The 13,356-nt window shown below is 56.0% G+C and overlaps 1 protein-coding gene across 4 annotated transcripts in view; it reads right to left on the minus strand.

Moving 5' to 3' along the window:
* The window catches only part of KBTBD11 (kelch repeat and BTB domain containing 11), a 39,470-nt gene extending 27,077 nt beyond the window's left edge, over nucleotides 1-12,393 (minus strand). The window contains exon 1 of one of the 4 annotated variants that reach the window (XM_032413732.1): nucleotides 10,915-12,393. The gene's annotated coding sequence lies outside the window, so the exon portion shown is untranslated. Of the gene's footprint in view, nucleotides 1-160; nucleotides 258-10,649; nucleotides 10,890-10,914 lie in introns of those variants that run through there. The other 3 variants (XM_032413733.1, XM_032413736.1, XM_032413731.1) reach the window with 3 other exon arrangements.
* Nucleotides 12,394-13,356: the final 963 nt, after the last annotated feature.

The following is a 13,356-nucleotide window of genomic DNA, read 5'->3' on the forward strand; positions in this document are numbered from 1 at the left end:
CCGCGAGCCCCCAAGAGTCCTCCGCTCCTTCCCGCGCGCCCGCGAGCGCCCAGGGTCCCTCGGCTGCTTCCCGCGCGGCCAGGCCCGGGCCGGCGGGTCCCCCCTGCGCCCTCGCCCCCCGGGGCAGCGCGCTCCCCCAGCCGCCGGCCTCGGCACTCACCGTCGTGCGTGGAGGCCCAGCCGCTCCGAGGAGCGCGCCGAGGCTTCGAGCCGCGGGGGCGGGAGCGGCCACAGCGTCCGCCGGGCGCGCGTGCACACGGGCGCGCAGCCTCGGGGCTGGAGCGCGAGCCCGCGCCGCCGCCAGCGCCGGCTCCGGGGACGGGGCCTCGGCTCCGCGCGGGGCCCTCCTTGGCGCGCCCAGCCCGCCCGCCGCTCGCTTAACCCTTTGCGGAACCCGGCAGTTCTGCGGACGTGCGGGCTCGAGGCGTGCAGAGCGGCGGGACCTGCACCCGCGACGGCCCCGCGCGGACGGGCGCCGACTGCGAGCCGGGCCTGGCTGCACCTCCTGAAAGTTCGAATCCCCCCAGCTACCCCCCAAGCGGCGAAGCCCAGGTTCCCGCCCGCGCTCGGCCTCTGCCAAGGGCCACGCTCTTTTGTGTCCACCTTCCCCTCCCCCGCCCATCCTTTGCAAAACCGTGAGATAATAGAACGTAGAGTTTATATGTACTCTTTTGTGAAATTAGAGACGATGCACTGTTGACATATTTAGTGGTTGAAAACCTATTGCCTGCCTCCTTATAGATTCCAGAATAAAAAAGAAGAACGTTCATCGCGCTGGAGGAAACGTGGAAACTTGTTCTGTCTAGCAGTGTGGCCTCAAGCATCCCCAGCTCCCTGCAGCTCGGGCCTGGCGCGGAGCCACGAGGGGCCCTGCGGACCTCACGGATAAGGGGAACAGCACGGTCCCCAAAGACCTGCCAGCGGACGAGGAAGACAATTCCTTGGACTTCAGCAGCTTTTCATCCCTACAGACAGCTGCTTCCTGCCGGGGTCAGTTCTAATTAAGACTGGACCTCGATGGTAAATGCTATTTTTAAAGGTTTTGTGCAAAATAAGGTTGATTAGATTTCCATAGGCACAGAGAGCCTCAGACTCTATTTCAGATTTTGCTTCTGACAGTCTTTGCCAGTTTACTATGCTAGGAGGCTTTTGGGTTTCAGTACCAGACCTAAAACTCTGAGAACGTCCTGAGAAAACATTTTCATTCAGTGGCCAAGTAGAATACTTTATGTCAGGATTTGGATCAAAGGAAGCAGAAACCAAGCAACCTATTGGGATATATATTCTTACATTATCAGTTAACTCTAGCACAAACATCTTCTGGGGGCTGAGATCATTCCCATCATGTTCCATTTGTATTTTGTTCTTTTCACTCCAAAAATATTCCAAAGTCTACTGGGATCTTTTTAGTGGATGTCTGTTTACCTTCACGTGGAGACCGTGTCACCAGTTCACCCTACACCATTGACTTAAAGATGCCTGGAGTAGAGCTTAAATTTATTTCCCCAGCAATGCCTGCAGGCCTTGCTTGCATACTTTTCCAGAGGCACTTTAGGCTGACCCACAGAGTGAGAGCTCCATCTGGCTTCCCCACCCACTCTTGTGGATTAGTGTCCAGGGGCCACTAAGCTTTCCCCAACCGTAGGTGCTGTTGCCAGTGAGGTATTGGCCCATCTTCTCTACCATTCTGCAAACTTCCAGAGGTCACGCAATATGTCATATTTAGCTTTTCTTTCCACTTTACAATGCTTGCCTTATACTCAGTTCTCAGTAAATGTTTATTGAATGAAAGAAAAAATAAATGAATTAACTTAAAATATTCATCCATCCCCTACACCATCTGGCAGATAAGGTGTGTGGGGAACCCCATCCATTTTCAGACTTTACATGTTTTATTTTAAAAAATGTACTACGGCCCCAATATGGTCAATGGAAATTGCAGAGGAACAATCCATGCATTTAATTAGTTCATTCAAACTACAGGGATCTCCAGCGTTCCTGAAATCGAACATGGGATATAATAACATCAAGAAGAAGAAGGACTTATCTTAAACATGAAATAACATCTATTTCAAGAGTACTTCAAGAATAATATTAATAACTTTACTATTTTAAATTTTCCACTGCTCAGAAAGAGCCAACTCATGCATGGCAACTTTGAAGAAGTGTACAAATATATCATTGTGCAGAGCTGTGGAAAATGTAAATGAAACTCAGAACTGTCCTGGGTAAGACAGTCTGCAACCTTCTCAATGCTGGGGTCTAGCAGCCTGGGCTTCAGGCCTGGGGGACTCTGAACCCCATTTGGAAGCTGCATGGAGAACGGAGAGAGCACAGCTTTGGAATTCAGCAAGTGGGATCTCAAACACCCATCTCACCATCTGAAGTCTTGAGAATTTTGAACAAAACACTTGATCTCTCTGTGCTCCGCTCTCCTCTTCTGTAAATCGGGATATGATTGTCCCCTCCCACGGGGGCTAACCCAAGGTGATGCATGCAATGCACTCAGTGCAATGAGTCTTAACTCCAGGGGGAGGCCAACTCTACTCCTCACTTCTGAGTCTGTCCCTGCCCGTCTGGGTGATTGTCAGCAACTACACTCTACCTCGCCAGTTCTGTTCTCCCCCAGATTGTGTTCATCATACACGTGCAGTACTTGGACGCAGAAGAGGTGCCTGGCTGTCAATGAGTCACGAGTTTTGAGCCCTGTTAGGATGCTAGATACCGTTTTCCTACCAGTGCTCATACCAGAAAGCAGATGATTTCCCCAAAGCTTTTAATAGCCCCTAAGAGTTTATGCACTCCCGCCTTCCAAAAAAAAAAAAAAGGCAATTAAACTCCACTAGCTGTCAGGAATTGATCCAAATGCTACAAAGTACTTTGAGTCTCTTGGCATGAAAAATTAATTAGAATATCTGTGTGCTGGTGTGGAAACAATATTCCCTGCTTCATTTAAAAATTCTGCCCACGTTGTAGGATTGTGAGGCCAACTTCTCCACCGTGCTCCCTGAAATTCACCTTTCCCCACCTCGACTGCCCCCTTTGGCTCTGATGGACTCTGGGTCCATGTGGAGTGTTTGGAAAGCTACTTCTTGAAGACTGTGAAGCTCTTTCCCTCATGCCTTGAATTTTCCCAAGTCTCTAATTAGCCAGTGCCTGAGAATCTTACACTCAGAAGAGCACGCTCCTACGTAACCCGATGGGCCTTGAATCGTGCGCACATATTCACCGTGTACTTGTGATGTCTCTGTAAACGTTTTACATTACGGACAGTCCCTGGTGGAGGACGGTACCGTGGCTCCTGATTTGAATAGGACAATAGAGACCCGTCTTTTTAGCCTTAGAGAGCAAGTTATGACCAGTCCGCGGGAGGATGGGGCCTTATTGTACCGAATGTCTCCCTCGTGCTGTCCATCACGCTCTGCCGGGGACGCTGGGGCCTGGCCTGTCCTTCACTAGGCTGCAGGCCACCAGGAGGCAATAAGTCCTTGTCACACGAGTAAATATGGCAACCACTGAAAGGCCAGTAAATGCATTAGTGCTGACACCGGTAGACCTTCTTTTGGAAAAGATGTAAAAATTTAATAGTTAATTTTAAATATTTTCAAGGTATGTGTTCATAATGTTAGAGCAAGTTATTACAGTTAAAGTAAATTACAGTTAGATTTCACCTAAATCTATGTAGTCTCTCCAAGTGAAAGTGTATGTATACTTTTGCAAAATACCTGGTGTAGATACACACGCACCTGCCAGAGGTGGGACTGTTTCCATTTTACGGTGCAGGAAAGTGAACTCTCAGAGTGTAATGTAACTCTTTCTTTTTTTTTTTTTTTTAAGATTTTATTTATTTATTTGACAGACAAAGACACAGTGAGAGAAGGAACACAAGCAGGGGGAGTGGGAGAGGGAGAAGCAGGCTTCCCGCTGAGCAGGGAGCCCCATGCGGGGCTCAATCCCAGGACCCTGGGATCATGACCTGAGCCGAAGGCAGACGCTTAACGACTGAGCCACCCAGGCGCCCCTGTAACTCTTTCATTTTATGTGAGGTAGAGCAGGGATTCTAATCCTGTCCAGCCCCAAAGCCCTTCCTCATATTCACAATGAAGCACTGTCTTCTCGAATGAAGGAATCCAATCTTCGGAGTAAAAATCAACAAGGTTGATGAGCACAAAAACCATACTTCACCTAACAGGAATCAGTGTGTTAAAAATAAAATTGGTTTCCTAGCCCATCTTAATAGCTTCATCCTACCACATTGATTTCCACCCCAACCCCAGAAATACTTTGTACTGTGAGTTAAAGATTCACTTTTGGAGCTCAAGCTGCCCTCTTGCATCGGCGTGAGCCGCCCGAGATCAGTGGTGGGTGGGTGTTGGCCGTGCAATGTGGGGACGAGTCCTGCCCTCAGAACCACTCGGCTCAACGCTCCTACTTCAGACCATGGGCCTGGGGGAACCTTCCAGACAGGAAAAAACATCTTATTTCTTCAAGTTCTTTTTACCTAGTAAAGGTCTAATTAGTAAATCCTCAAAAGTATAAACTAAATAAGGACACTTTATCCAGGGCGCCTGGGTGGCTCAGTTGGTGAAGCGTCTGCCTTCAGCTCAGATCATGGTCCCAGGGTCCTGGGATCGAGCCCCGCATTGGGGTCCCTGCTCAGTGGGGAGCCTGCTTCTCCCTCTCCCTCTGCCTGCCGCTCCCCCTGCTTGTGCTCTCTCTCTCTCTCTGACAAATAAATAAATACAACCTTTAAAAAATAAATAAATATGGGGCACCTGGTGGCTCAGTCATTAAGCGTCTGCTTTCGGCTTGGGTCATGATCTCAGGGTCCTGGGATCGAGCCCCGCATCGGGCTCCCTGCTCCACGGGAAGCCTGCTTCTCCCTCTCCCACTCCCCCTGCTTATGCGCATATGTGCACGCGTGCTCTCTGTCAAATAATTTTTTTTTTTTTAAAAAAAAGGACACTTTAAACAATAAACCCCAACTTAAAGTTTCTTATGGGCTAAATTGTGTCCCCCACCCCCCATAGAGATATGCTGGAGTCCTAACCCCTCAGTATCTCAGAATGTGACCCTATTTGGATCTGGGTCTTTCTGAAGGAAGCCAACTTAACAGGAGGCCATTAGGGTGGGCCCTAGTGCATGACGAGTGTCCTTCCAGGAGGAGGTTCGGTCACAGGTGTGGACGGGCACAGAGAGAGCGAGTGGAGACAGACACAGATCGGAAAGATGGATGCCAGGGATGCTGGAAACGCCAGGGGCACAGGTCCTCTGCCAGCCCTCAGCGTAGCCCCGTGACACAGGGATGTCAGCCTGGCCTCGGGACCGCAGGAGCATCAATCTCTGTTTTCTCAGCGACCCCCCGCCCCCGCCAATGTGGTGCTTCTTCCCGGCAGCCCTGGGAAACTAAGACAAAGGTTTTGTGTCTTCTCTTTGAAAAATAGTGCCTTTCAAACTGTCTGCCATGAGAAATCAGGGTTTTTTGTTGTTACTGTTCTTATTTGTAATTGATTGTGGACTGGCCTTTCCAAAATCCAGTAGAAATGAACTGGTAGAGAAAGGAGGATTTAGAAACGACATACAAAATACGACGCCACTTCCTTCCTATGAAGCTAAACGGGCATTCGCACCCTCCGCACTCCGTGTCCGGCGGGGGGTCTGGGAGGCGGCCGTGGCCCAGGCTGTCCCTCCCGCCACCCACAGGCCCCATCTGCGGATGAGCGGGCCGTCGGCTCGTCCTTGCGAAGCCCAAGACCACAGCACCCAGGGTGGCCACAGGTGGAACTGTCCTGTCCACCGTCTTGCCAGACGATGTCCTGTTGTGGACTCAGGCAATGCACTTGTGAAAAATTAGTCTGGGGCCAGGGGAGGAACGTCTGAGCAGTAAATCCATGCAGAATCCAACAGCCTGCCACCAGACGGCTCTTTCCTGCTACCCGCTGGGATTCCAGTGGGTGCCAGTGGGTGCCAGGAAACCAAACCTGGACGGCCTGTTTGAAACCCCAGCCTCCCGGGACATGGGGATGCTCCTGATTTTACGCTGACAAAGGTGCGGGACGCTGCTGCTTCCCTCCGCCCCGGCTTCTGCTCTCAGCCTCCCGGGAAGCAGGCGGCAGGGGTGGGGGGACCGCATGGGGAGGGTGCCCCCCTCCTCCAGGCTGCCCCATCCCCCTCTCCGAGCTGTTTTGTTCTGCAGCCAGAGATCCAGGCGGCCAGAGGGCAGGGGAGGGGCGGGCTGAGCTGGGACTGGCCACCACCCTTTCCAGCTCCACCTGCTTCCTCCTGAGGGGCCTCTGCTTCCTGCTGGGTCTCCCCACCCTGGGCACCCGGTAGGGTCCCGCTCTGGAGCCTCCGTGGGAGGGGATGCCCTGGGAAACCACCCGTAATCATCAGAACGTACGTCCCTCTGGACCCTTCCGGCAAGACCGCGCTCGGAGCCTCCTGAAGCCCTCAGACAAAGGTCTGGTGCTGGAATGTCATCACACAACAGGCTGCATTACCGGGGCCCCCCACACCTGTGCCGTCAACAGCCCTTCCCCCGGACGCACCCCAGGCCCCCTCAGCGCTCCCACCTGCGCCTCAAGTCGGAGGCCTGTTCTACCTCCTTTCCTCGACGTCTTTGCCCATTCTCTGCTGCTGGGTGGCTGCAAGCTCCCAAAGCCGCTGAATGGGGGTCTGTCCCCCCCTGCCTGCTGGGTTTCGGGCACAGGGACCCGCTCCCAGCTTGTCTGCGGGGTGAACGGACCGTAGCTGCGCATTTCTCTCCCGCCCTGCCTTAGTCAGCCTGGCTGCCATAACAATACCACCATGCTTCCTTCCTTCACTTCTCCCATGTCTGGGGGCTGGGAAGTCCAGGGTCATCGGGGTGCGGCAGGTCGGCGCTGGGGATGGGGGTCCTTGGCTGTGTCCTCACGTGGCCGAGACCGAGCTCTGGGGTCTCCTCCTCTGATAAGAACACTCACCCCAGTCCGGGCCCCACCCTCATGACCTCATTCGCCCCTGCTTGCCCCCCAAAGACCCCTCTCCAGGTGCCGCTCGGCTGGGGTTAGGGCTTCCGCCGGGCCCCCGGAATTTGGGGGTCCAGACCTCAGTGCATAGTAGGCCCCTCAGAGAAGGAGAGAGGAAGACATGCCACCGAGCTCCAGAATCAGCGCTGCCTGATTGTTTTGTTCTTTGTCCCTTTTATTTCCCCTTGAAAGTGTCTTGTTTTGCTCTTAAAACTGAAAAAACAAAACAAAACAAAGAAACAAAACCAGCTGCATGTGATTACCTCGGGGGAGTCTGTTTAGGGAATGAGTCCCACAGAGACTCTGTTGGACATCCCGGGGCTCGACCGTGCCCTTGTTTCCATCTGTCTCCTCTCCCCCGGCAAGCAAGGCCTCTCCGCGGGGCCCCCTGCTCTTCCCTGCCCGGCCACAAGTTTGGGCCCTGGGCCTCGGGCCTCCGAGGGGACGGGGAGCGTCGTAGGAGGGTGCGTCCCGAGGGGATGGTGCGGGCTCCCCGGGATTTAGCGCCCTCACCGTGCAGGACTGTGCAAGCATACAGGGTCCCCTGCAAAGACGCAGCAGGTGGGGCTCGGGCCGTGGAGCAGGCCAGGGGAGGCGAGAGCTGGGTATGCCTCCCGAACCTCACCACAGCTGCCCTGCGGAACAGCAACGTGTCATGTCCACAAGGCCTCTGGCCGGGGGTCAAGGGGCCTGCGTTTGGGGTCTGCCCTTACCTGTGCTGAGTCCTTGGACACTGGACACCCCCAGGCTGCAGGAGCCCCCTGCTGAGGCCAGGTCACCCTCGGCCCTCCTGCCGCCTGCTCTGAGCAGGCGAAGCAGACAGGACAGAACAGGAAGCCAGGGAGCAGGTCCCAGACCCAGAGCTGTCCACCCCGGACCGCGGCCCCGCTGGGAGAAAGCGGAGGCCGGGCCATCGGGAAGCCCTCCTGGGTCAGGTGGCGCTGGAGTGGTTTTCGGACAGAGAGCAGCCGCTGGAGAAGCTGCTGGGACACGTGCAGACGGCAGGTGCGTGGGGCTGGCGCTCGCCCGGCGCCAACAGCGGGCTGTGTGCCTGAAGAAGCCGCCTCCTCGTCCCCTCCTCCCCGTGGTAAAAAGACCCTTTGGACTCTCTGCTCTCCTGTGCTGCCCCCCCTTCACCCTGGAAGGCTTTTATGGCCCCCACAGTGAAAACAGAACACTGAAGCCTTCTCAGAGACCCGTGCGGAGGCCCGTCGGATCGCGCCTCTGTCGGGCCCAGTCCCACGCGATAAACACCTGTGTGTCTAGCCTACAGGACTGAATGGGGTCCCCGTGGCTGCTATGACGACTCGCCAGAAAATGGGTGGCACCAGACAACACTAATTCATTTCTTACGGTTCTGCAGGTGGGAAACCCGACCCGGGCCTCGCTGGGCTGAAGTCAAGACGTTGGCAGGCCCGGTTCCTTCTGGAGACTGGAGGGGAGAACCTGTTCGCCCGTGATCCCCGCATGCCAAAGCCCCTTCCTCCGCCTTCACGGCCAGCGCCGGCCCCCTGCGGCCCCTCCCAGGCCTGTCTGCTTCTCTGACCCGCCTGTCTCTCCCCTGCAAGAACCCTTGCGACGGTGCCTGGGCCCCGATGATCCAGGCTCCTCCCCGCATGCCAAGATCCTTGATTTACTCTCTGCTAAGTCCCTTTGGCCGCGTTATGGAAACACATTCACGGGAGCCGAGGACGAGGACGTGGCCATCTGTGGGGGCCGTGACTGAGCCCGCCACCAGCACGCTGGGATGGGCGAGAGCTACGTAGCCGCCCCGCACAGCGCGGACAGCGGCCTCCGTCCCAGCCGCGTGGGCAGCTCCCAGCCCGCGCCCACTGCAGGCAAGCACGTCTTGTTGGGAGAATGAACCTATCCGACCAGAAGTGGGAAAATCGTGGGATCGCCAGAATAACCACGGACGGCAGGACCGCACGACGGACACGGAGGTCCAGAGGGAAAGAGCATCCTTCAGCAACAGCGGCAGCCTAGTGCACATGGACCGCATGCCCGGCACCGAGGGAGACCGTCACCCATCACTTCGATTAAATCCTCTTGCTCTTGTGAGGCAGGAACTAAGTCCATTTCACAGATGACAGAAATGAGGCTCAAAGACGTAATTCGCCCAAAGTTGGACGTTTAGCAAACCTAAGTGGTAAAGCTCCCATTTGACTTTCAAAGCCTCTGGGACGCCTGGGGGGCTCAGTCGGTGAAGCGTGTGCCTGTCATGATCCGGGGATCCTGGGACCCAGCCCCACACGAGGCTCCCTGCTCAGCCGGAAGCCTGCTTCTCCCTCTGCCGCTCCCCCTGCTTGTGCTCGCTCTCTCTCTTTCTCTGACAAATAAAAATAAATAAATAAAATCTTGAATTTCAAAGCCTCTGGTTTTAACCCCTCATCTGTTATTTCTTAGAAGTGAAAAGTTTCAGAGTGCAGACACAAACCAGGAGGGTGGCTTCCAATAATTTTCTGGTCACCAGTTTGGACAGAAGGAATGCGTGAGCTTCTTCCTGGGGCAGGAAATGCAGACACACACACCACCCGGCACGCCAGTTGCATATTCTTCCTGGAAATTCATGCCCTGATGGTCGACCACGGCCCCTAGGGATCCACAAAACCCAGCTGTGGATCCTGGCCTAAGGAAGTCCTGTCCCTTGAGGAATTCCGTAGTGGAGTCAGTCTCGAACCTCTGACTCTGGGGGAGACCAAGCCCAAACCTACCACTTGTGTAAATCTGGACGTGCCCATGTGGAATGTGCCTAAAACGGGGTGTGGCCAGCAGGAGTTTCTCTCTCTCTCTCTCTCTCGGCTGAGTACAAATCCACATCCACTCTTCCCTATAAATTCACCACTATATGATGTCTTGCTTAAACGGGCTAATTGCTCTGTTCACGCCTGTTACTCTGTATCGAGAGTTCCGCGTTGGGACCTAAACAAGGTATTTTTTAATGTTTTTTAACTTTTTATTTTTTTAGAGCGAGAGAGAGTGCGTGAGCACGAGCATGAGCTGGGGTGGGGGGCAGAGGGAGAGCGAGAGAGAGAGAGAACCCCAAGCAGGCTCCACACCTGGCATGGAGCCCCGTACGCGCTCGATCTCACAATCCTGAGATCATGAGCTGAGCCGAGGTCAAGAGTCCCCTGCCTAACTGACTGAGCCACCCAGGCCCCACCCCACACAATTTATGTTCAAATTAGAACAACAGCGCTGAAGCCAGACAGACGCAGCAAGGAGACCGGGACCTCTGAGAACAGAGCAGGAATCCCATATGTTCACACCCAAAAAAGAAATCAAGCAACTGATCTCCAGGGGAGTGGAGGAACATGGAGACCTGGTGTTTCAGCCACGGCACGGCTGACGAGGGGCTGTCCCACGCACCGGGGGCGCCCAGCAGCATCCCTGATCCCTGCCAGACTGCTGCCCCGTCCACTCCTGTGATTGCCCCCCAAAGCTAACGACAATGAACATGTCTCCAGACGTTGCCAAATGTCCCTGGGCGGCGGGCTAATCGCCCCTGGTGGAGAACCACTGAACCAGAGACCATGGGACAGGAATCCCACACATTGAGCACCCCACAGGAACAACAACAAAAAAAGCAAGCAATGATTTTTTGATAAGCAGAAAAAAATAAATAACTCCTCCATTACTCACCGACCTGGAACAAGGCGCACGGTGCTTTCTCTCTGCATGTGTGCGTGCAAGCCACGCACCACACCCCTGCACAGAACCTCAGAGAATTCACCTGTCAGCCTTGGGGGGGGCCGCTTTACTGGTCGCTTCTCAGATCCCTGTATCCTCCCTTCCCGGGGTGCCCCCAGCTCTGCGTCCAGCCGCTGTACTGGAGCAGGACCCGTGGGGACCCAGGGCACATCCCCTCCTCCTCCGCCAGCATCTCACGCTCCTCCCCCACACTCACCACCACCTCCCTGGGCTTTGCTTCAACCATCACGCGGCATTCTGGAGCACTGCGCCGGCCGTATGTTTGCTTGTCCTCCCAGGAGGCAGCTAGTTCTCCGGGGCTCGGCGGCCACGCTCCGCACAGGCCGGTCTGTGGCGACCTGGCAGAAATCTCCAGCCAGCAAGCCACTCTTCGGGGTGATGAGTTATCCCCGGCAGTTCACAGCCACCACCGAGGGGACAGTTCCTAACTCACGGAAAACCTCTGATCTCTGTGGGCAGTTTCTGTGTGGTTTTGCCTCCAGGCCTTCTACGTGTCTGCTCCGCAGCCTGGCCGGGCTCCAGGCAGCCCGGGTTACACAATCCCGGCCGCGCGGAGCCCCAGCCAAGGGTCTGCACCTCCCCCTCCTTCCCTGAAGCTCCCCTCCCACCCCCCGGCCATCCCAGTGCCGGGCAGTTCTGGTCCTGGACGTGGGCCGACTCCAGTCCGGCTGTGGGTCACCGGCCACCAGCTTCCGCTGCTCCTTGCCACGTCCCCTTTGGCCAGACACCTAAGCTCCCCGAGCACAGCGGGATCTAGACCGTCTTCCTCACACAGCGGTTGGCGTTAATAAAACCCCGGAGCTGTGTCCATATGCTCTGCCCACAGGGGCGCGGCGAGACATCACCCCAACAGAGTCCCACTCAGATGGGCACGGAGCGCGCAGACGCCGTGCTGGGGCAGCGGGACAGCTCCGAGACACACGCGTGGACGTCCGGTCACCGTGCGAGGTTGGCAGAGCTCACAGCCCTCACGTGACAGGTGCCAAAGATGACGGCCCCCTGCTTCCTGCCCTGGCTCCGCACCTTCTCGCTGGGGACCCAGGGCTCGGCACCCTCGGAGGAGGAACAAGGGGACGAGTCACCTGCTGCGGGTCCGGAGGGTGGGGACGCACCTGGATCCACCTGGAAGGACCAACGTGGTATTCTCAGGCCGTGAAGAGGCTGCAGAAACGTGCCTTCAAGCCAACATAAGCTGTCGGACACCGAAGAGTCACCAACCTGCTTTCCAAGGGTTAATTCTCTCCGAGGCTCTGGAGAAAGGCAGTGGGAACACAGTGCTGCCAGAGCCCAGCAGAGGGGCAGCTCTGGCCGCTGTCTCGTCTTCTTCCACCCGAACAAACTCTGCCCGACGGCCCCCTGCAGGCAGGCGAGCACAGGCAGCACGGAGGGGGCGTGCAAGCCCCAGAGTGTGCACAGGGCGTGCGTGTGTGTGCACGGGGCTGCTGGGGGGCGTGAAAGACAGGGGTCTGGAGAGCAAGAAGTGCTCCGTGCCCTGAATCAGAACCCGCACACGGGGTGTGGAAGGGCAGTTGCCTAGAAACAGTCCAAACACAGGGTCTTTGGCTCGTGTCCTCCGACAGTCAGGCTTCTTCGGCGACAGCGTGCACACCGTCTGCCTCCCTCAGGACACCTGCAGGGTCAAATGTGTAACAGAAGGTTCTACTCAGTGGTGACGTCAGCGACTCCCAAGCCACTTACCCATAGAAAAACCCAGTTTTAGGAAGCGCTTTTGTGCCCGTAAGATCCAAAAGTCGCCAAAAAACTGCAAGTTCTCTAGGGCTTAAATGATGTCCGTTTTACGGGTGAGAAAACTGGCTAGAAGTGATCCCACTTTCCTCTGGATCTGGGACACGCTTTCCAAATTGAATGTACAACATACTGATTGACAGAAGATGCTTTAGGACATGATTTGGAAAATCAAACAGGATGACTCCATTTGCAAAAATCCCATTTTCTACAGCTGGTCAGAAATACCCCAGAAAGTGAAGCGAGTCACCCATTCCTGACGAGGGGAGGCCTTCCGTCTTGTTGTGGGCCGCGCTGTGGCAAAGCACCAACCAGCCCCCCGGAAGCAAGCCCCGCAGGCCCGGGGTTCACGGAACCAGGGAGAGGGCCCCTGAGAGGAGGCCTCATCCCGGCTTTGGGGGCAGGCGTGCATCTTCCACTGCGCGGCCGCTGGTTTCATGGCCTGGGGGCTCTCGGGGCAGCAGTGGGCCCGGCCCGGCCCTTAGGACATTTCGTCTCTCTGCCGGAACAGGGACTTCTTGCAGGGCCCCATCTGAAGCAGGGCTGCAGAGGAAACGGTGATCTCAGAAAAATGCGTCCCCAAAGGCTCAGACTGCAGGAAAGACTGTGCTCTCGGCCAAAGGGGCAGACACAGGAGGCCGTGCGGGAACAGCCCAAGCGGATCAAGTCAAGTCAAAACTGGGTCCCTGCAGGGGCTCTGGAACATCTGCGGGTCAGCGTGGGGCGGGGGGGTCTGATCCAGCCAACCCCCACCAGCTGTCCTTGACAAGGGGCCAGGGGGCGGAGACAGGAGGAGGTGGGGTGCCCTGAACAGGATGGGGAGACAGGAGGTGGGGCGCCCTGAACAGGATGGGGAGACAGGAGGAGGTGGGGGTCCCTGACCAGGATGGGG

This window comes from Phoca vitulina, unplaced genomic scaffold, assembly GCF_004348235.1.
Source record: "Phoca vitulina isolate PV1807 unplaced genomic scaffold, GSC_HSeal_1.0 scaffold15, whole genome shotgun sequence".
Taxonomy (NCBI): Eukaryota; Metazoa; Chordata; class Mammalia; order Carnivora; family Phocidae; genus Phoca; species Phoca vitulina.